Below are 24,139 nucleotides of genomic sequence, written 5' to 3'. Positions count from 1 at the left end.
TTCTAGAGTAAATAGAAAATTCCTCCCTGATCCAACCCACAAGAAGCAGTTATTCAGGCAGTACAATCCATGTGTTTTCATTACTGAAAGACTCTTCGCCTCATTGCAAACTCCGACTTTCTCGCCGAGCACCAATAAAATAGTGGAATAACTTTTTCAGTCTTCTATGAAACACCAGGGATTAGAGCCATCTTCGCTAGGACTTTTTCTATAATCAGTATCATGAGAGTTCAATTCTCTCTGATTCAGCTGTGAAGATGTAGATCCACATTCACCTTAGTCATTCAAAAAGTAGTATTGTTTCTCCTTGGTTGAGATTCAAATATTGCTGAGAAAATTCTGTCTTGCCATCAGAGGAACCTCGGTCTCTAGAAGGCATTTGATCGTCTAATTTGCACGCCTCGCGAGAATCGTTACCTCGCCTCTCAATATCGTTGGCGAACAAGATAGACGATTTGCATGGTTCCTTCTCAGCATCTACCTTTAAACCGCGGGGTGTCATTTTGTTATTACGTCTGGGATGTGCAATCAATTGGCATCTGTTGATGAGTCCAAAACCTTCATGATCTCCTGCCCCTTGCACTTTGTATTGGTTGATCCAAGTCAGTCATTACTTTGTCTTATTGGTGTGTTACTGTACCTAAGAAGGATTGAGTATCGATATCTTTATTCATTGCTGACTTCCAATACAAAAGTGTCTAATGACATGCGTTCCTCCGAGTCTTTCAAGATCGTGAGGAACTTCCCTGCAGTTGGATATGTCCACTGTTTGCTCTCTCAGAGAGCAAGCAGTGCCAGTGGCTGGGTACTTCTCATCACTCCGAAGAATATGGCGGATCGGAAGATAGATGCAGTCTCTTTACGACCACATTTATATCTTTCTTCCTTCGGGTCTACCCACAGGTACTTGAAACCTATTTTCCTTGGAACGGTTTTGGATGCTTGCAAGTTGTCTTAACTTAACCAGCTTTGTCAAGAGGAAAAGTTGCATTTCACCTATGGTGTGTGGTTCTCGAGGTAAGAAGGATGTGAGAGTGACTGGCCTCTCCACCTTCCCCTTCTCGCCCTTCTACTCCTCATCCTTCAAGGATCTTGAGGAACTTCGCTGCATTTGGATACGTCCAGTGTTTGCTCTCTCAGAGAGCAAGCAGTGCCAGTGTCTGGGTACTTTTCATTACTCTGAAGAATGTGTCAGATCGGAAGATATGTGCGGTCTCATTATGACCACATCTTTTTTTCCTTCAGGTCTGCCCACTGGTCCTTGAAACCTATTTTCCAGTGGTGGATGCTCACAAGTTGTGTTTGCTTACCCAGCTCTGTCAAGAGGAAAAGTTGCATCTCGCCTATGTGGTTCTAGAGGCAATAAGGATGCGAGAGTGACTGTCCTCTCCACCTTCCCCTCCTCGTCCTTCTACTCCTCATCCTTCAGGTTGAAGATAGGACTTGAACGTACACTTGCTGGTCGGGCAGTTGATACGGTAAACTTGCACATCGAGTTCCATTTCTATTTTTCTTATCGGAATCATATAACCAATCCCGCTCCTTCCTCTAGTAAGAGGAGGAAGGAGACTGACAATAATGCAAACCTTTCCCAGAACTTTGCATAAATGCTTCCGACTCTAAATTTTCTTCCCAGCCTTTTTTCGGTTGAGTCTCGATTTGTCACTCATTTCGAAAAGGTCCAGAAGTCTGACTCTTGATCAAGCAGTTCCTATATTCCGATCAAGTTGTCAGAGACAGGGCACTCCTCATCGCTCATACAACCAGGAGGAATAGCACAGGTGTGCTGAACTCTAGTCAGTTCTAGAGGCTCGCTCACATTATGCCCACCAATCAGTGAGTCTTCCTAATGCAAAGAACTGAGGGTTTGTATATTGTGTAGGAACAAATCACAATTTTTGAAAGTAAGTTGTATTTTTCTTAACTATACAAACCTGAGGTCCTTTACATTAATGCCCACCTCATTGCACCCCTCAATCTGAAACCTGGGCCTAAAGGCAAAGTGGAGTGTTTACATCCGGGCAGGCAGGCCTATCAGCGTACCAGACGGTATTTACTACCTGACCATGCTGAAAGTAATTCCTAATGTAAAGGACCTCAGGTTTGTATAGGTAGGAGAAATACAATTTACTTTCAAAAATTTTGATGTTACAATGTTCAAATAATGTTTTATGGGCCTTTTATTTCATTTTATATATATATATATATATATAATATATACAGGCAGTCCCCGGGTTACGACGGGGGTTCCGTTCTTGAGGCGCGTCGTAAGCCGAAAATCGTCGTAAGCCGGAACGACACTTGGAAATATGCCTTAAACTAAGAAAAAGTTAGAGACCTTACCTGTGTGACATGCAAGTAGATTGCATGATGTGTAGTGTGGTTATTCCAATGGCAAAGGATGGTTCTTGAAGGTATAATTCTTTATTAAACTCTTGTGACACTAAAAAGCACAATGTACACTACACTTAATCCTTAGGGTATACACTAAACACTGTCACTGTATACGTATACACATGCATTGCACACTTTGTTAGATCCTTGATACACTAAAATCCCAGTCTGGTAGCTCTGGAAGGTAAAAGTATAACACAATTAGTACAAAATACTACACAAGTCCTGAATACAATATGTAAATTATAGATATCAAGAGTAAAAGAGTTAATGTATGTTAATTAATTCCTTACTTTGAGTTATATCAAGAGTAAAAAAGTTAATGTATGTGAATTAATTCCTTACCTGTTAGTTTAAAAGTTGTCCTTTTCAATGTAAACCCTGGAATGGACAAAGTCCCCTTATGTGGCCCCATAAGCCTACCATCATTCAGGGGGTTCGGGGGGTGGAATGGATGCACAAAAAATAATTAGTATGTCAGTAAAATGTAGAAGTCTACTCTATGCATAGTAAGTTTACATACAGTAATATGCACCATAACGTGGTTTTAATTTAATTCACATAATATAAACATGTATAAAACTTAGTTAATGTATGTTTAATTAATGTTTCCTTACCTTTAGTTTTAAAGTTCTCGTTCAATGGTAACCCTGGGATGGGACACAAAGTTCTTATGTGGGCCCCTATAGCCCTACATCATTCAGGGGGTTCTTTGGAATGTAACAAAAAGAGAATTTTGTCAGTAAGTACTATATGGCTAGTTAAGTTACATACAGTAATATGCACCCACTGACAGTGGTTTTAATATCACCCTATATATAACATGTATAAAACTTAGTTTAATTGTAGTTAAATTTTAATAATTTCCTTACCTTTAGTTTAAAAGTTTCTCGTTCAATGTTAACCCTGGATGGACAAAGTCTTATGTTGGCCACCCCCATAGCCTACATCATTCAGGTGGTGGGGGTTCTGGAATGTACAAAAGATAATTTTGTCAGTAAGTACTCTATGCAATAGTAAAGTGTTACATACAGGTAATATGCACCCATTACAGTTCGGTTTAATTTAATATTGTAAATGATTGGTCTACACACCCCCATGTTCAGGCACAGGGGGTGTACAGTATGTATGTAATTCCATGAGGGACCTTGATCACTTATCCCATGTGAGAGATCTTGGTCACTTAATGTATGTTTACTATATGTACTATGTATAATTCCTTACCTTTAGTACAGTAGTACATAGTTTACAGTTGTCGTTCTATGTTATGTAGTAACCCTGGACAAAGTTTTATGTGGCCCATAGCCTGCATCATGGAGGGGGTCCTGGTTTTCTGGAATGTACCAAAAAAGTATCAAAGTTAAGTCATGTTATGTATGTTTAGTAGAATTACATACAGTAACCATACGTACAGTGGTTTATAACATGTACATATGTACATAATCAAACTTGGTTGGAAATTCCTGTAAAAAAAGTTATGTACGTATGTAATATGTTACTACTGTATGTAAAAACCTTACTGTTCATACTTTGTTACACTACATGTTACATGTGATACGTATACTTTCCTGAAGGGTTTTTCCATCCAAAAATGGTGCTTCTACTTGTAGTAGTTATCCCTTGATGACACTTGTAGTAACAACCTGGAGTTGTGTGAAAAATGTTGGTTCTGGAAGGAAAAAGTAACAAAATTAGTGTACAAAATATACACTACAGAAAGTTGTGAATGCATATGTTAATTACTGTAGATATATCAAGAGTACTAAAAGAGTTAATGTATGTTAATTAATTCCTTACCTTTAGTTTAAAGTTGTCTTTCAATGTAACCCTGGATGGACAAAGTCTTATGTGGCCCCATAGCCTACATCATTCAGGGGGTTCTGGAATGTACAAAAAATAATTAGTATGTCAGTAAGTACTCTATGCATAGTAAGTTACATACAGTAATATGCACCATACAGTGGTTTAATATCACATATAACATGTAGTATAAAACTTAATTTAGAAATTCCTTACATAACTTACCAACTTTTAGTGAGTCTCAAAGCTGTTACCTAGGTTGTGGGAGATGGAGGTGGAGGTGTAGAGCATTCATGATAAGGATGCATTCCAAACCTAACTTCAGTGTGCTTTATCACAGATAACAGGCTAGGATGATGGGCAGTCTGGAATGAAGAATTAATATTAAAGGACAGTATGTAACCACTTAGGTGTACAAAATTTATTGTACGTATGCAAACATTAAACACAACTGAGAATTCCTTACCTCCAGCAAAATGAAGACATGTAGGCTATGTAGAGGTCTGGTTTATGTAAGTCACAGGTGCATGCCAGTCTGGAATGATAATGTAATAGTAGTACATATGATTATAGTATGTATGTTACATACATAACATGGTTATTACATATGTAATATTAAAACATTAATAAAAAAAACTGTCCTTACCAAATTCTAGTGGTTGGCTTGCTTACTGGGATGGTCATATGGTACATGAGAGTGGGTGGCTGGGCTATGGAGTGGGATGGGCAGGTGCTTGGGAGTCTGGAATGATAAAAAATATATAAAATGATAGTTACTACACTGTAACTACTGCACATGTTATTACTGTTTGACATATGTAGTGTGTAATACGTATGTTCAATAATATAAAAATGAAGAATTCTTTTACCTGAAGGAATGGGAGAGGTGATACTACTCGTATCAACTGATTTGGGCTCTGGGGAGGTGATACTTGTATCAACTGATGAGGGAACATCTACATCTGGAAAGAATGATAGGGTACATAAATATATTATAAGGTGGATGTATGTAATTGTAGCATATGTACACTTTAATCAAAATTTCTATTAGCAATTTATAAAACATTTTATACAAATTTGTTAAGGTTAAGGATTCCTTACCTGATGTATAGGGCGAGGCATCAAAACCATGGAAGGCTCAGGGTCATCTGGGTCACTGTCACTATCAAAGGGGTCTGAAATGGAAAAAAAAAATAATAATAAGGTTATGCAACATCAAACACATTGTACCACTATGTAAGTTAGTGTACGAATGTATGTAGGGTGTAAACAATTTCCAACATGAAAATGAGAAAAATGAAATTGCTTACCTGGTTGTACACGTGCAGGTGGGCGGGCTGATACAGAGGGTCCAGGTACAGGGGGATCTGGAACTGTCACAGGTAGTACAGGGAGATCTGGAACTGTCACAGGTAGTACAGGGAGATCTGGAACTGTCACAGGTAGTACAGGGGGATCTGGAACTGTCCACCACTTCTGCAATAAAATTACAAATGATGAAAATTAATGAAGTTACAATTTATACTCTTACATTTAGTAGTTGTTACATTAAAAAATTAACACATTTTAATATGTACACTATGTAAACACATAAATTAGTAAAACAGTTCAGAATTCCTTACCAGGACTAGGAGTGGGAGGTGGTGGTACTGGAGACTTGTGAAAGAAAGTGTCAAGCCTGGACTGCACACTTCTCTTCGTCTGCTTCTCCTTCAGGGTCTCCTTGTAGAAAGTCACCAAATCCATGATTCCTCTCTTGATTTTGTCAAACCTAGAAACGTTAGGGTCTTCTGCCTCAAAAGAAGCCAAGGCTCTCTCCAGATGAGTAAAACCCTCTGACAAGCCTTTCACAGTTAATGACCTGGGTTTTGGCTCTGGTGCCGCCTCCTCTTCCTCAATCATTTGTTGTTCAAGTTCTAGTAAGTCCTCTGCAGACAATTCCTCTCCATGGGAAGCCAGCAGCTCTGTTACATCATCAGGTTCAAGATCTAGTTGCAGCCTCTTGCTTAGCCCTACGATCTTCCTCGTCACAGTCTCGACGTCTTCTGCCTGGTCAAAGCCTTCAAAACTGTGCACAAACTGTGGACACAGTTTCCTCCAGGCCCCATTTAAAGTGGTCGTCTTCACCTCGTCCCAAGCACTTGCAATGTTCTTCACTGCATCTGCAATGTTGTAGCCCTTCCAGAATTGCTTCAGTGTCAACTCCTTGTTAGCTTCTATGGCCCCGCAAAGCAACACGTATGGTCCTTCTAAGGTAGTAAGCCTTGAAATTTGCTATTACTCCTGGTCCATTGGCTGTATCAGCGATGTGGTATTGGGTGGGAGGTACACCACCTTCACATTAGGATGCATGTCGCTCAAATTTGAAGGGTGACCAGGGGCATTGTCCAGGACTAAGAGGGCCTTAAAAGGCAGACCCTTCGAAGTCAAATACCGCTCCACTGCTGGCACGAAATGGTCATTGAACCAATCTTCGAAGACCATTAAGGTAACCCACGCCTTCTTGTTAGATTTCCAAATCACAGGGAGTTGACTCTTGAAAATGCCCTTGAAAGCCCTGGATTCTCGGCCAAATACACCAGCAAGGGCTTCAGTTTCAAATCACCACTTGCATTGGCCCCAAACAGCAAAGTCAGTCGCTCCTTTCCAGCTTTATGGCCAGGTGCTGACTTCTCCTCCTTGGAAAGGTACGTTCGATTTGGCATTCTTTTCCAAAATAATCGTCGTCATCCACATTAAAGACTTGGTCAGCCGTGTAACCACCATCCTTAATTATCTCAGCCAAACCACCTGGAAAACTTTCTGCTGCTTCGCTATCAGCACTAGCAGCTTCACCTTGCAGCTTCACATTATGCAAATTTGCACGAGCCTTAAAACGGTTAAACCAACCTCTACTCGCGGAAAATTCACCACCAGCACTGCCTTCGCCAAACTTTTTCACTACTGCCTCATGCAGCGCTCTAGCCTTCTCCTGGATCCACACTTAAGCTCACCGGAACACGTCGCTGGTTCTGGTCCTCCAGCCAGATCATGAGCAATTTCTCCATTTCAACAATGCTCTGGCTACGTTGCTTCTCGTTTATCACCGTTGACCATTCATCGGTGCAGCATCCTTAACGTGCTTCAGAATACGTTCCTTATCCTTCACAATGGTTACCACCGTGGTCCTGCTCAAGCCTAAAGAACGGCCTATTTCGGTGTTAGTTTCTCCCTTCTCCGAACGCTTTATCACGTCATATTTGACCTCCATCGTGATGACCTTCCTCTTCTTGGATGAACTATCATCGGAGGAAGTACTTTGGCGTTTAGGAGCCATTGTAAATTAGCGAAAATGGCAAGGAATTTCAGCAACGTCTCAGCACACAACCTAGTGGAATGCAGGCAGGCACGCGATTGAAGTGGCGTCCTTTCGTATTGTTACGCTTGGCGTCCTCGACCGTCCGAGGTCGTTGTTCGGTCATTTACCATACAGTTTAATAGCGTTAATTAAATTTATGCACCTCCGCTCAAAACTAGTTCTGCATATGAGGTATCGTTAAAAAGCATACAAAACGTCGTAACCTTGGCATTTGTGTTGTAATCTAACCAGAAACTTAGTTTTTTTAATTATGTACTGGAAACAAGCAATGATTTTTTCATTATATTGCGCTTTGGACTGTTTTAAACTGCGCATCCCAAGCTAGTGTATTCATTCGCCCGCAAACTAGTTCCGCATATGCGGCGTCAGTAAAAAAATTCAAAAAATACGAAAAAAAAAGTGTCAAAAATCATCATAACCTCAAAATTTTTGTTGTAATGTAACCAAAAACATATTTTTATTATGTACTGTGCTAAACTATAAAGGATTTTTATCATAGCATGCGTTTTTTAAAAGCGTCGTTAACTCGGAGCGTCGGAAGCGTCAGCGTCGTAACCTCGGAACAAGCGTCGTAACCCAGGACGGAATTTCCATTGAATATTTAAGAAAAAGCGTCGTAACCTCGGAACGTCGTAAGCCGGAACCGTCGTAAGCGGGGACCGCCTGTGTATATATATATATATATATATATATATATATATATATATATATATATATTGTGACAAAGTGCCAAGTATCTGGTTACTACACTTATCAATCACAACGGCCAGACACCCAAACCTTCATCACAGGTAAAATACAACTGAATACTCTAAAGGCAACAGTGATTCCTTAAACAATTTATCAGTATTGCAGGAAATCAGACTAAGTTCATTAAAACAGGTGCGAGGTAATCTTATATGTAATTAAATTAAGTGTTTAAAAGTCTAAATATTTCTCTGGTTCTAAAAGTTTAAGTACTTACCTGGTTCTGACTCACTCCAATTAAATTGAAGGAAAACAGCACAACTACCACTCTTTATTTCTACATAAACAAAAGTAAATATTCCGGTAAAAAAAAAAATTTTTAATACAAAAATTTATTATCAAACTCAAAGTTTATAAGTGAAATTCACATTCTCAGGGAAAGTTACTGTTACTTGTAAACAACACAAAGTTTAATCAATTCTTGAATCAAATACTAAGTAAAATTAAATAAAAAGTAATTTATCACAAAAATTAAGAAAATTAATTAATCCAATTGAAATTCAAAAGTATTAGGTAATAACTAAAATTTGGGGAAATTAATTCACAATGCAAAACAACAATAAAACTAGAAAAGAATTCTAAGTAAATGCAAATTAATTCACAAGCATTAAATTTAATTAAATATGCAATGATTAATTAATGAAAACAATTAAGTTAAGCAAATTGTGAATGTAAATGAAAACAGATAATTGTGGAAAATGCCAAAATTGCAAAAACACTAAGCATTAATCACACAGAATATATAAAAAATACAATTCAACAAGAAAAATGGATAAATGCACAAAAAATCACTTTAATAAGAAAAATGGATAAATGCACAAAAAAATCACTTCAAAAGAAATAAACAGAACTTGATTAAAAATATGCAGTGTAAAAATTGAAATAGTTTCACCAAATCACTGTAAATATGTTTGAAATAGTTTCACCAAATCACTGTAAATATGTTTTTAAGTTGCAACTCAATACTCTTAATAACACATTACCATGGTACCAATTATGTTTCTGCTGCAGCTTGCTCCAATAATTCACTAAATTCCAAAATTCACCAAAGTACTCAAAAACATTCACCATAATATTCTAAAAAATAAAAAGCGCCATTACGCACTTTTACAATGTCTGTTCTGATTTCACAATAAGCACTCAGAAATATTCAATAACTCTTAATAAATACCAAATCTGAAATTTATGAGTGACCTACCACCAAGTATAAAATCTTTATATTTATGTCAAGTCTAAAAAAATCTTGCACAGGAGAGAGATAGGGGAGGAGGAGATAATGACCTTCCTATGCCACAGTTCAAATCTCAGAATGACATATTTACTCTCTCTTTGTATGGAAACTGGTCAGTGGACCTTGCCCTAAAATGGTTGGGCGAATGATTTTGGGAATGAGAGACTGCTAACATCGTAAAAATTCTCTTTCAAAACAATAAGTAGAGAGAAAGTGGAATTACAATCATAAAAACATTTATTATTACATGATTTAAGACAATAAAAGTCTTTTAATGTAAAAGATATGATTATGGAATTTTCTCGAATGAAATTAAGTTTCGTGATTTCCTTGAGTGACGTCACAAACTTTCCACTTCAAAATTAAAGTACTTACAAGTCAACAAATTCTCTTTGACAAATCGAGATATATAAGAGTTAATTTACCAGTAATATTAAATAGTTTTCAATACAAAAACATTTCTAACTACTTACATGAAATGAAAGGTATCAGATGTATGTGAAATGTTTTAGGCAGAACAGAACGATCTTACAAATGATGATGCAGTTCTTCATGTGGTTTCTCGACAAAGACACAAATCTGAAACAAGTCACAAGCGACACATGATTGCTTAGGAAAAAAAAAAAAAAATTGGAACCATGTGGCCTCAAGTGGTGACAGCTATTTTCCTGCTTCAAACAGACAATGCCCTTTTCTCTTCTCACATTCTACATTAACCCTTTAACACCGATTGGACGTATTAAACGTCGACATAAATTGTCTGTTGGGTGCCGATTGGACCTATGGTACGTCGATAAAAAATCGATAAAAAAAGTTTTTTTAAAAATTCACGGAAAAATACTTATATGCCTACCAGGTGAAAACTTTCGAATCACGCGCCTTGGGGGATGCTGGGAGCTCACGAATCAAGGCGTTGTTTTGTTTACAATCGTTACGCAGGCGCGCACGCGCGAATTTCTTTCTCATCGCACTAAAAAGTATCAGTGACACATCTCAGAAATTATTTCGTCACATTGACATAAATTTTGCACCATTTTAAATTAGCCGTTACATGAAGTATTATATATGGAAATGTGCGCAATTTCATGTAGAACATACCCAAAAAATACTCATGATTGTAGCTTTTATCAGTTTTGAAATAATTTCATATAAATAACGATAAGTGCCAAAATTTCAACCTTTGGTCAACTTTGACTCTACCAATATGGTCGAAAAACACTATCGTAAGCTAAAACTCTTATATTCTAGTAATATTCAATCATTTACCTTCATTTTGCAACAAATTGGAAGTCTCTAGCCCAATATTTCGATTTATGGTGAATTTATGAAAAAAAACTTTTTCCTTACGTCCGTGCGGTAACTCTTCCGAAAAAATCATAAATTTTTTCGTGCGATTGTCGTAATGTTTGCACATTTTAAATTAGCCATTACATAAAGTTTTATATATGAAAATGTGTGCAATTTCATGCACAATACAACCAAAAACAACCCATGGTTTTAGCTTTTATCAGTTTTGAAATATTTTCGTATAAATAACGATTTGCCAAAATTTCAACCTTCGGTCAACTTTGACTACCGAAATGGTCAAAAAACGCAATTGTAAGCTAAAACACTTATATTCTAGTAATATTCAATCATTTACCTTCATTTTGCAACAAATTGGAAGTCTCTAGCACAATATTTTGATTTATGGTGAATTTATGGAAAAAAAAAACATTTTCCTTACGTCCGCGCGGTAACTCTTAAAAAAAAAATCATAAATTCTTTCGTCCGATGGTCGTAATGTTTGCACCATTTTAAATTAGCCGTTACATAAAGTTTTATATATGAACATGTGCGCAATGTTATGTAGAATACAAAAAAAATAATTGAAGGTTGTAGCTTTTCTCATTTTCGAAATATTTGCATATACATCACGATAAATAGAAAAAAAACCACGTTCGGTCAACTTTGACTCTACTGAAATGGTCGAAAAACGCAATTGTAAGCTAAAAATCTTACAATTTAGTAATATTCAGTCATTTATCTTCATTTTGAAATAAATTTGAAGTCTCTAGCACAATATTTAGATTTATGGTGAATTTTAAAAAGAAACTTTCCTTCCCTCCGCGCGCGGATTCTCCGCCGCAAATCTCTGAAATGTGTACGTCGCATTCTCGTAATATTTGCTCCGTTTCATAATAGGCGTTTCATAGAGTTTTATATGTGAAAGTGTGTGCAATTTCATGTAAAATACAACATAAAATAATTGAAGATGGTAGCTTTTGTCATTTTCAAAATATTTGCATATAAAAAAATATAAAACAAATTCGACATTTGGTCAAATTTAACTTGTCCGAAATGGTCGAAAACTGCAATTGTAAGCTAAAACTCTTACAGTATAGTAATATTCAACCATTTATCTTCATTTTGAAACAAATTGGAAGTCTCTAGAACAATATTTAGATTTATGGTGAATTTAAAAAAAAATATTTGTTTACGTCCACGCGTTACATGATAGCAATTTAATGTACAATACAACGAAAAAAATTAACTCGTTAGCTTTAACCGTTTTGCTCACAGCACGATTTGAATACTATTATATATGAAATTTTGTTTTCATGCTATCATATATTGCATTATTTATATATGATAATGATATTTTTTTTCCTTTCTGATGGTTGCATACTAAACTTCAGGCAATGACAAAAAAAGGAGCCAAAAATGAACTGTTAATCTTGAAAACTAAGCGCGCTGTGATTTTTTCGCTTCAGCGCTCACTCCGAGACCCTTTCGGCATATGGGAGACAATTTTTATTTTACCCCTTCGGCGTTAAAGGGTTAATCTTAACTTTTAAATTACATATGTTATGCAAAATCTGAACATGCATTATTAGAATACACTAACTCTAAGCATAATAAGGAATATGAAAATGTTGCAAACAATTTTACAACACTTCATACTGTATATATACAGTGGAACCTCGACATACAAAAGTCCCAACTTATGAAAAATTCAAGTTACGAAAGCAAAGATGAAGATTTTTTTGCCGCTGCATACGAAAATAATTCAGGTTACGAAAGGCTGTTATGTAAAGTCCCGAGATTCGCCCAGACCACCAAGAACAATTTTAAAACTCGCGCGCCTCTAACTGTAGACTCTCCACTATCCTCCCACTCTCCAATTGGTTCCTGATGCTAGTCCCTGCCGTAAGATCCTGCTCTCCTATTGGTCAGCATCTATCCCATCATCCTCTACGTAAAGGTGTCGTTCGGCCACTTCGTCGCACCAGCGTTATTGTATGCACGCGGAATTCGTTTGTTCACGTATACGATTTCGTTTGTTAACGTAAATTCATGTTAGTGATTTCGCTTTGTACTTTATCATGTTGTGTGAGAACTTAATTAGTAACTTAATTACGTAGTCATGGGTCCCAAGAAAGTTGCTGAAGTTCACAGAAAGAAGAGGATGCTTTTTATGAAGACAAAGATGGAAATAATCAAGAAGTATGAGGCTGGCATGCAGTTGAGTGTGATCGCTAAGGAATACGGCCGAAATCCGTTGATGATAGGCACCATCCTTAAGCAGAAGGAAGCCATCAAAGCAGCTACACCTTCCAAGGGCATAACTATTTTGTCCAACAAGAGGAGCCACGTGCATGATGAGATGGAGAGGCTGCTTCTTGTATGGATAAATGACAAAGAAATTGCTGGTGATACAAAACCAAAGCAGCAATCTGCCACAAGGCCAGCATTGTTTCCGGCGATTTGACTGCCCATGCCAAAGACGACGGAGGAGAAGGGACATTGACACCAACCCCAGGCTTCAAGGCTTCTCATGTGTGGCTTGAAAAATTCTGGAAACGGACTGGCATCCAATCCATTTGGTTGTGCAGCATGGTGAGGCGGCCAGCTCGGACACAAAAGCGGCCGAAGCCTTTTTTAAGACATTCAACGATGTGATGATCAACGAAGGCTACAGTTCTCAGCAAGTCTTCAACTGTGACGAGACTGGCCTTTTTTGGATAAAAATGCCTCGTCAGACATACATCACTGAGGAAGAGAAGAAACTACCCGGGCATAAGCCTATGAAAGACAGACTTACGCTTGCACTATGTTCCAACGTCCGTGGGGATTGTAAAGTCAAGCCCCTACTTGTCTATCATCTGGAGACTCCTCGAGCCTTCAAGGCCCACAAAGTGCTAAAGGAGAAGCTTCCAGCAATGTGGAGGGCTAATGCGAAAGCCTGGGTAACGAGGCTTTTGTTCACCAAATAGGTAAATCTGTGTTTCAGCCCGACAGTGAAGAAATTCTTGGAAGAGAAGCACCTCCCTCTGAAATGTCTGCTGGTGTTGTACAATGCCCCTGCTCACCCTCCTGGCCTTGAGGAAGATATCCTAGCGGAGTATTCTTTCATCAAGGTTCTTTATCTTCCACCTAACACCACCCCTCTCCTCCAGCCCATGGACCATTAAGTGATATCGAACTTCAAGAAGCTGTATACAAAACATCTTTTCAAGAGATGTTTCGACATCACCGATACTACAAACCTCACCTTGCATGAATTTTGGAAGGAGCATTTCGATATCGTGATATGCATCCGACTCATCGCTCAAGCTTGGCAGTAGGTTTCGAGGCGAACCTTGAATTCTTCGTGAAGGAAACTCTGGCCTGATGCCGTATCCGCCCGAGACTTCGAGCGATTCTACATGGGCGAAGCTCATGCAGATTCAGAAACGGTTGACGATCCTGAAACTGTTTCGCAACCAGATCTTGACGAGATTGTTGCTCTCGGCAAGTCCATGGGGCTAGTCGTCGACGAGGATGACATCAATGACCTTCTCGAGGAGCACCAAGAGGAGCTTACGACGGATGACCTGAAGGAGTTGGAGGCCATGCAACATAACGTCGTTCAAGAAGAGTTCTCTAGCAGCGGCGAGGAGGAGAAGGAGGACCATATGACAACGGCAGAAATTAAGGATGCTCTATCTGCTTTTCATAAAGTGCAGTCATTTGTAGAAAAGAGACACCCCGAGAAGGCTTACACAGGTTGTATGCTTGCCTGAGTTGTTTCAGGAACATTGTGAAAAGCAGGCAGAAGCAAAATCCTTGGATAGTTATTTTTTAAAGAGGCCCTTAGTAGGAGTAAGCAAACAGGAAGATCCAAGTGATACGAAAAAACAGAAAGTTGAAAGTGATGAAGAAATTGAAATTTTGTAAAAAAAATGTAAAGTATAAAAAAGTAAAAAAAAATGTAAAAATCAAAAAAAGAAAGAAAAAAATTTAATTTTAAGTTTTTTGTAAAAATAAGTGTTAATGTTTTCTGCCATTTGTTAATGTGCTTCGTAAAGTTTAGTGTTAATGTTTTCTGCCATTTTTTAATGTTTCATAAAGTTAAGTGTTCATGTTTTCTGCCATTTGTCCTCCTCCTCTGTCGCCACTTTCAGAGATTGCCTCACTCAAAAGGTAAGGTTCCACATTTTACCACATATGTACATACATGTACGTACAGTATTTCTTGTACCATGTACAGACGGCCAACAAAGAATTGGCGTAGTTTCTTAATTCATTGTTCGTTATGGAAATGTTGCCATATGCAGGTGCCACATTATTTACTTAACAATAAATAACATTTCCTTTCAAAGGTGCTATGCTTGAAATAAATTACATTAGAATAGAGTAGAAAATATATACCGATGGGTCCACGATTTCTAATTTTATTCTCAACTCTAGCTTCATGACAGCATACCGAAGCATTTTGAAGTATGGCTTTGCTGCTGCTCGAGTCTTAACATATCGTACTGCACATGGGTGTTGTCATTTCGTCTCCTACAGCCGATAAACAATACATCAAGACATTAACATTCTTTGAAAATGATGTTTAATTAAACTGATTTTGTCCTTTGATTAATAAAATAATTTGCCTGACACATTTAGTGGGCCTAAAGTGGATTTCTGGTTTTCACACATGATTAGCCTAAGTCTATTTTCAGCAGTATACTCTCTCGGATATGTAATATAAATGAATATTTAAAATGACAATATACATATATATATATATATATATATATATATATATATATATATATATATATATAGATATATATATATAAGGGATTTTGACGAAGGAAAAATCTATTTCTGGGTGATTGGCTCGTGTCGCCCTATGAAAGGATCCTTAATATCATTCTTTCTAGGTAAAATTAACCTAAAATTACCAGAGAAAAAACAAAATTAAAAGAAAATGTCAGTAAAACTGACTCGCTCACTCTTAAAAAAGAAGTGTCGGTATGATAATAGGGGCGAGTGTGGAACACTACCACGAGACAAACACCAATTAGAACTTCCCATCAGAATCCCCCCAAGAGAGAGCTGATACCAACGGGCGATGCAGCCTCTACTACTACTACTAAGACGGAGCCACGGACAGCAGCGCCCCTAGCGGACATCCTTAATCTAAAAACAACTAAAATACATCTTGTCCTGCAAGGGGGGGAAACAAACCATAAAGGGGGGGTTTCATAGGGCGACACGAGCCAATCACCCAGAAATAGATTTTTCCTTCGTCAAATCCCTTTTCTGGGCTCAGCTCGTGTCGGCCTATGAAAGAGTACCAGAGAAACAGACAAGATGGGAAAAAAAGGGGACAATGAAAAAACAGTGTAAAATGATGGATATAATATAAGTAAATCAATTACATCATACAAACTAAGCACTTAAACTAACTTATACTAAACAGTAAAACAATAGAACGTTAGTAATCTTAAAGTACTTAAATGGTAAATTACAGTAAATTACAGTGATGCATGTAATATAAAGAAAAAGGGATTTACTTAACCCTTAAACGCCGACTGGACGTATTTTACGTCGACATTTTTTTGTCTCTCGGGTGCCGACTGACGTATTTTACGTCGACATACAAAAGTTTTTTTAAAAATTCGCGGAAAAATACTTTTAGGCCTACCAGCCGAAAACTCTTGATCACGCGCCTTGGGGGATGCTGGGAGTTCACGGATCAAGGTGTTGTTTTTTGTTTTACAATCGTTTACGCAGGCGCGCAAGCGCGAATTTCTTTCTTGCCGCACTAAAAAGTATCTGTGACACATCTCTGAAATTATTTCGTCACTTTGACATAATTTTTGTACCTTTTTAAATTAGCCGTTACATAGAGTATTATATATGAAAATGTGCGCATTTTTATGTAGAATACAACAAAAAAATACTCATGATTGTAGCTTTTATCAGTTTTAAGATATTTTCATATAAATAACGATAAGTGCCAAAATTTCAACCTTCGGTCAACTTTGACTCTACCGAAATGGTCGAAAAACGCAATTGTAAGCTAAAACTCTTATATTTTAGTAATATTCAATCATTTAACTTAATTTTGCAACTAATTGGAAGTCTCTAGCTCAATATTTCGATTTATGGTGAATTTATGAAAAAACCTTTTCCTTACGTCCGCGCGGTAACTCTTCCGAAAATAATCATACATGCGATTGTGGTAATGTTTGCACCATTTTAAATTAGCCGTTACATAAAGTTTTATATATGAAAATGTGCGCAATTTCATGCACAATACAACTAAAAACAACCCATGGTTGTAGCTTTTATCAATTTTGAAATATTTTCATATAACCAAATGATAAGTGACAAATTTTCAACCTCCTTCGGTCAATTTTGACTCTACCGAAATGGTCGAAAAACGCAATTGTAAGCTAAAACGCCTATATTCTAGTAATATTCAAGCATTTACCTTCATTTTGCAACAAATTGGAAGTCTCTAGCACAATATTTCGATTTATGGTGAATTTATGAAAAAAATAACATTTTCTTTACGTCCGCGCGGTAACTCTTCCGAAAAAATCATACGTGCGATTGTGGTAATGTTTGCACCATTTTAAATTAGCCGTTACATAACGTTTTATATATGAAAATGTGCGCAATGTCATGTATAATACAACAATAAATAGTTGAAGGTTGTAGCTATTATCATTTCGAAATATTTGCATATAAATCACGATAATATACAAAAAAAAACCACGTTCGGTCAAATTTGACTCTACTGAAATGGTCGAAAAAAACGCAATTGTAAGATAAAACTCTACAGTCTAGTAATATTCAGTCATTTATCTTCATCGTGAAACAAATTCGAAGTCTCTAGCACAATATTTAAATTTATGGTGAATTTTTAAAAAAAACTTTAAAAAAAACCTTCCCTTCCGCGCGCGGATTCTCCGCCACAAATCTCCGAAATGCGTAAGTCCCATTCTCGGAATATTTGCTCCGTTTCATATTAGGCATTTCATAGAGTTTTATATATGAAAATGTGCGCAATTTCATGTAGAATAAAACGAAAAATATTTGAAAGTTGTAGCTTTTCTTATTTCCGAAATAATTGCATATAAAGAAATACATATATAAAAATTCGACATTCGGTCAACTTTAGCTCGTCAGATATGGTCGAAAACTGCATTTGTAAGCTAATATTCTTACAGTATAGTAATATTCAATCATTTGTCTTCATTCTGAAACATATTGGAAGTCTCTAGGGACAATATTTAGAATTTATGGTGAATTTTGAAAAAAAATATGTGTTTACGTAAGCGCGTTACGAATTCATGCATTATTTTGTGATAATATTTTCTCTGTGTTGCTTTTATCGTTTTACAATGTGTTATATATCAAAATGATCGGAATTTAGTGCACATTACAACGAAAAAAAAAGTAACTTGTTACCTTCAACCGTTTCGCGCACAGCGCGATTTGAATACAATTATATATGAAATTTCGTTTTTGCGCTATCATATATCGCATTATTTATATATGATAATGATAATTTTTTTCATTTCTGATGGTTGCATACTAAACTTCAAGCAATGACAAAAAAAGGAGCCAAAAATGAACTCTTAATCTTGAAAACTAAGCGCGCTGTGATTTTTTGAAAAAAATATTTTTTCCGCTTACGCGCTCACTCTCAAACCCCTCCGGCATACGGGAGTCATTTTTTTATTTACCGCTCCGGCGTTTAAGGGTTAACAAATTTACAAAATATACAAACTCATTGTGTCCTACCCTAGCATAAAAATAAGGGTAGGTACACTGAAGTCCATCATTAATACAAGTATTGCAAAATATATACAAACACATTGTGTCCTACCCTAGCATAAAAATAAGGGTAGGTACACTGAAGTTCATCATAAATACAAAAATGGTGAATATATACAAACACATTGTGTCCTACCCTAGCATAAAAATAAGGGTAGGTACACTGAAGTACATTATCAGTACAAGTGTGGATGTCCCTAGCAAAAAAATAAGGGACAATCCACTATATGATTCAACGGCTAAGGCTATGATATTCGAGTAGCCTGGCGATAGGGTGAGGCATGTTGGCTGATGTAGGTAGAAAGGAGACCTGGATCTATACTACAACTACTATACAGTATCAGGGGAAACAATGTTTCCCGCTGCTACTGCTGAAAACTTTAAAGATTCCAAGGACTTTAAATAATGCCGTTTAAAGACTGTCGGGGATTTCCATCCAGTATACTTTTTAAGATCCTCAAAATTCATATGTTGAAAATAATTAATTGAGGTGGCTACTCCCCTGATATCATGTGCTTTTGGGAATGACTCAGGGTTGGCTTGTTTAATGAAGTAAAGGATTTGTTGTCTAAATACCTTTTACTGACAAAGTACCACCTGTTTTTCTCTCATGAAGAGAGCACCTGAGGATCTTGAAGAAGTACGAGATAGAAAGGCTCTAAGAGTTGATACTGGGCAGAGAGAAGGATCCTGTGGAAGTGGGATAACCTTCCAAGGAGCCCACCTTGCAAGAGGATCCTCATTTTTGGCTAAAAAGCTACGATCCGGAGCAAGTAGAACTTCTCCTGATGGGAGGAATTCCACATGACCCGCATCCCTGGATAGAGCCGACAGTTCTGAATTCTGGCTCCTGAGGCTAGGCTTAATAAGAATAATGTCTTCCTCAGGAGCATTATGAATGTACAGGATGAGGTTGTCAGTATCTGAAGCTAGTTTGAGGACATCATTCAAGAACCATGAAACTGTAGTAGGCCTCTGAGAAGGTCTAAGTCTAGCACAGGCTTTAGAGATAGATGTGAAATAAGATTCAGTCAGATCTATCTGAAAACCTACTTGAAAGATTTTCTTCAAAGCCGATTTATGAGTGGTAATCGTGCTAGCTGCTAAACCTTTTTCAAACAAGGACCTGAAAAAGGATATGCCAAATTAACTGTCATGGTTGTAGTGTTCGATTCTCTCAAGAAAGATGCTAATTTTTTAACAGCTGAGTCCATATTTGTCCTAAATGGTTGACTCTCTCTTATCTGATTCTAGGAAGAGAATATTCTGTGGGTCAATATCAGCATCTTTATTAGCCGCAAACTTCATGAAGTCCATAAAGTTAGGGTCTGGAGAATTCCTGAGGAAGCGAACACAGTCCTCATTTGTACTGATTGTGATAGCTTGGGATTGGGGATCCGTTGAGGTCGGAGACCCAATTCCAGAAGAAGAGGATACCAGTTGCTCTTGGGCCAGTCCGTAGCAATCAGAGCTACTATCCCTTTGAAAGACCTTAGTTTGCTTAGGACTTTCAAGAGAAGATTCACTGGAGGAAAAATATAAATTCTCCTCCACTGATTCCAATCCAACGACAGGGCGTCCGTGGCATAAGCCAGAGGGTCCAGGTTGGGGGCCACATAGCAAGGGAGCTTGTGGTTCGCTTGTGAGGCGAAGAGATCCACTTGGAGACCTGGGACTCTCCGGCTTACCCACTGGAATGACCCGTCGTCCAGAGACCACTCTGATTCTAGAGGAACTGACCGGGACAGGGCGTCTGCTATCACATTCCTTACTCCTGCCAGGTGAGTGGCGGACAGATGCCATTTGTGTTTGTTTGCTAATGCAAAGATGGCTATCATGACATGATTCACATGCTTGGATTTGGACCCTCCTCTGTTGATGCAATGAACTACCACTGCACTGTCCAAAACTAGCCTTAGATGAGACTTCTTCGGGGGAAGCAGTCTCTTCAGAGTGAGAAATACTGCCATTGCTTCCAACACGTTTATGTGGAGCTGGCGAAATTGAACTGACCAAGTCCCCTGAACCTGTTTGAACTGAGAGTATCCCCCCCACCCGGACAGGGATGCATTCCGTGTGAATGGTTAACACTGGAGGGGATATTGAATGGGGTACTTTTCTTGGCTAAGTTCTTTACTTTTGACCAAGGCCGTAGTTGGTTGCGGAGGATCTGTGGGATTACTGACAACTTGTCTCGATATTTGGAGTTGCTCTTGACCGCCAAATTAGATTTATATCTTTCAGCCTTGCTTTCAGAAGGATATCTGTTACCGAAGCAAACTGAAGAGACCCTAGGATTCTCTCCTGGTTTCTTCTTGACGTTTGCTTGCATTTGAGAAATTGTCTGACAGATTTTGCTATTTCCTTCCGTTTGGCCACTGGAATTGACAGATTGTGGGAAGACAAATCCCATTGGATTCCTAGCCACTGAAAACGAGATTCCGGAGTAAGTCTGGATTTCGTTTTGTTTATCTGGAACCCCAGATGTTCCAGAAAGTGAACTACCTTTTTGGTGGCTTTGAGACATTCCTCGACTGTTGGTGCCCAGATCAACCAATCGTCGAGGTATGCTGCTACCATGATTCCCTGAGCTCTCAATTGTTGAACAACCACTTCTGCTATTTTTGTGAATACCCTGGGGGCTACATTCAGACCGAAGGGCATCACTTTGAATGAGAATGTTTGATTTCCTAGCCTGAATCCTAGGAATGGCGGAAGTGCCTGGCTATAGGGATATGATAGTATGCGTCTGTAAGATCGATGGAGCATGTGACGGCTCCACGCGGAGTAAGGTCCTTACTTGCGAGAGGGTAAGCATCTTGAACTTGTCGCAACGAATGAAAGAGTTTAGCTTTGACAAGTCTAAGATTACCCTTCTTTTTGTTGAGCCTTTCTTTGGCACGCTGAATAAGCGACCTTGAAATTTTAGATGCTTGACTCTTGCAATAGCTCCTTTCTGAAGGAGTTCTCCGCGTAATCTGTCAATTCCTTTGACGGTATCTGGTGGAATGATTTGATTGGAGGAGGATCTTTGATCCAACTCCAGCCCAATCCTTTGGACACTATGCTCTGTGCCCAATTGCTGAACCCCCACCTGTGGCGGAAGAGGAACAGCCTCCCTCCTACCTGGGGAGCCTCATTGTTGATGGGCGGGTTGGCCACCACGCCCTCCTCTGAACTGTCTGCTCCTCGTACCCCTTCCTGCGCCACGCTGACGAAAGTAACCTCTCGCCCTACCTCTCGGCTGATTGTAGCCTTGAGCCTCATATGCAGGGTTTGAAGGCCGGCGAGATAGCGTAGGAAGTGGATGGCTGAGATTGAGGGGGCAACAGGAGGATAGGCTGATTCTGCTTTGAACTGGCAGGTTGTCCTTGTTGGGTAACCGGGACCGCCTGCACAAATTGCTGCTGTTGCTGGAGTTTTTTTATATGGCTGGAACCTCTTACCAGCCTTCTTCGGTTTCTTACCAGCAGTGGGAACGGACTCCTGTTTCCTCTTCGAGGAAATACCCCACCTAGCTCTAAGGCTCTGGTTGAGCCTAGCAGCTTCGTGGTGTACTTCGTTAACCGCGGACTCTGGGAAGAGATCCGCTCCCCACATGCTAGAGGCCAAGAGTCTATTCGGCTCATGCCTAATGGTACACTCTTGTAGAACATGGCTTTCTTTCGGCATTTCCTTCCCTAGCCTTGGAAAGAACGTCAAAAAGCGTCCGTTAGAACCGTCTGGAACTGAGATTTCGCCAGAATCTTGAACAGCGGTTCCGTAGCATAAGAGAGGGCAGCCATTTCCGTAATTATAAGGGAATTGAGGGACCTGCCAAACCTGTGCGCGCATCCAACTCTGCCTGGATTAGGGAATCCGGCAGCCTTGGTAGTTTCTCGCCGAACTGGTCCAGGGCGCAGTCCGGTTTTTGAGCTTACCAAGCGTGAACGTAGCTGGCAAGTTCTCCCACAATTCTCCGAAGGCCGGGAAGAGCGGAGAAGTAGACTCCGCCTCCCTCAACTGTGGGATGGGCTCATCCTTGAGGACTGCCTGAAGGGACTTCTCCACTAATTTCGTGGCGAACGGAAGAGAAACCTCCTCTTCCGTCGCGAAAATAGTGAAGGGACTCTTGTAGGCCTGGAGTTTGGTGTTCGTACACTCCCAGTCCTCAAGGCAGTGAACCCATTCCCGCTGAGCATGATCTCTACTATATAGGACCGACTCCTTAGAGATCTTGTCTTCCCTCGTCAGAGCCGTTGGCGTCAGCCTAGCATAACCGATGAAAGGCTGCGTCAGACCCGGAGGGTAAAACTCGAAGTCCTCAATCCTTCGAGTTCCACACTCCGAGATAGAGATCATTCCATCCTTGAACGGAGCGTAGGCAGCTACTCTCCATGGGTTCTCCATAGAGAAAGCTGGCAAAGAGTCATATGGCGGGAGTTGAAGAATCCCAGTGCTTGACGCTGGGGAGACTGGGGGAGGAACCTGAGATAGCCCAGCTACTCGGTCCTCATTTTCTCTCATCCTGTTAGAGAGATCTTGAATTGATTGGCCAGACTGAGACAGAGTGTTTGACAACTGTGCAAAACATCTGCTCGAACCGTGTCCCGAGGGCGGAGATTTGCGAGCCCACCAGCTCGCCCACCTGTTGCATCACCCCTGCTGAGAAAGCAGAGGGATCAAAGGTGCTAGGACCTGCTACCCCTACCGGCGTAGCCGGAGTGGAAGCGGTGGAGGCGGGAGAAGGCAGTGGCTCGGCGGGAGCGCGAGCCTTTCTCCTTCGCAGCCTTGCTTCTGGAGCTCTTTGGTGAGAAGAGCTCGGCTTTGCTTTCACCGCATCGGCGTAGGAAGTCGACGACTTCCTAGCCGAAGAAGACGAAGACGACTTCCTAGAAGTTGTCTTGGCCAGAGTCTTCGGTTCTCTCTGTCCCTTCACCTTTGGAGGGGTACAGAGAGAGCGGGAGAGAGCGGGTAGGGATCTCAGATCCCACAAAGCCTTGGAATGAAAGCACTAGAAGAGGGGACAGGAGAAGATCCAGAAGCACCCAAGGAAAGACCTTGGGCGCCCGACACACCTACCTCAACCAACAAATCCTCACCCCTACCGCCATAGGTTCGACGTTAAGGTCCAGGGCAGCGACGTCCGGGACCGACTCCTGGGAGGCTACGACCCCAAAGGATTGCTTGGAGGTCTTGCTGGATGGAGGCTATCAGCGGGGCAGCGGACAAGGGGTCAACGTAACCAGTCGACTTGCCCGCGGGGAAGATCTGGACGGCCAGCTTCTTATCCAGAATGTAGGGCTGGCCTTTGGCGGCGTTCTTCCCGAAGCCGCCCACCCACCCACGCTTTCAGGGTGGCAGAGGGCGACTTCCCTCACACCGGTAGCCTGAAAGAAAGGCAAGATTAGCTTCCAATGGTGGAACGGGGTTAACAAACTTACGACTAAAGTTGTTAGTAAAATGATAAGTAAGCCTATAACGGACTTTACCCCATCTCCCAGCTTGACGACCAGGTCGTAGCAGATGGCGCAGGCTTTCAG

General features: G+C 39.7%; 1 protein-coding gene and 1 long non-coding RNA gene across 8 annotated transcripts in view; one reads left to right on the top strand and one right to left on the bottom strand.

Annotated features, from left to right (window-relative positions):
* LOC135205792 (inositol polyphosphate 5-phosphatase E-like) overlaps positions 1-24,139 on the top strand; it is a 633,907-nt gene that overhangs the window by 192,072 nt on the left and 417,696 nt on the right. The gene's annotated exons all lie outside the window — the stretch shown is intronic.
* LOC135205781 (uncharacterized) lies at positions 2,214-5,329 on the bottom strand. 3 transcript variants are annotated; one of them, XR_010312606.1, is made up of 7 exons: positions 5,296-5,329; positions 5,064-5,156; positions 4,841-4,936; positions 4,661-4,729; positions 4,420-4,559; positions 4,192-4,274; positions 3,939-4,063 (listed from the first exon to the last, which is right to left on the bottom strand). It is a non-coding gene; the product is annotated as an uncharacterized LOC135205781 (long non-coding RNA). The 3 variants fall into 3 exon arrangements; XR_010312608.1 differs by lacking the exon at positions 3,939-4,063 and adding an exon at positions 2,214-2,571 and having other exon boundaries at positions 4,192-4,559; XR_010312603.1 differs by having other exon boundaries at positions 4,192-4,559.

Source organism: Macrobrachium nipponense, chromosome 11 (genome assembly GCF_015104395.2).
Source record: "Macrobrachium nipponense isolate FS-2020 chromosome 11, ASM1510439v2, whole genome shotgun sequence".
In the NCBI taxonomy this organism is placed as follows: Eukaryota; Metazoa; Arthropoda; class Malacostraca; order Decapoda; family Palaemonidae; genus Macrobrachium; species Macrobrachium nipponense.
This window is presented reverse-complemented; position numbering and strand designations above follow the sequence as displayed.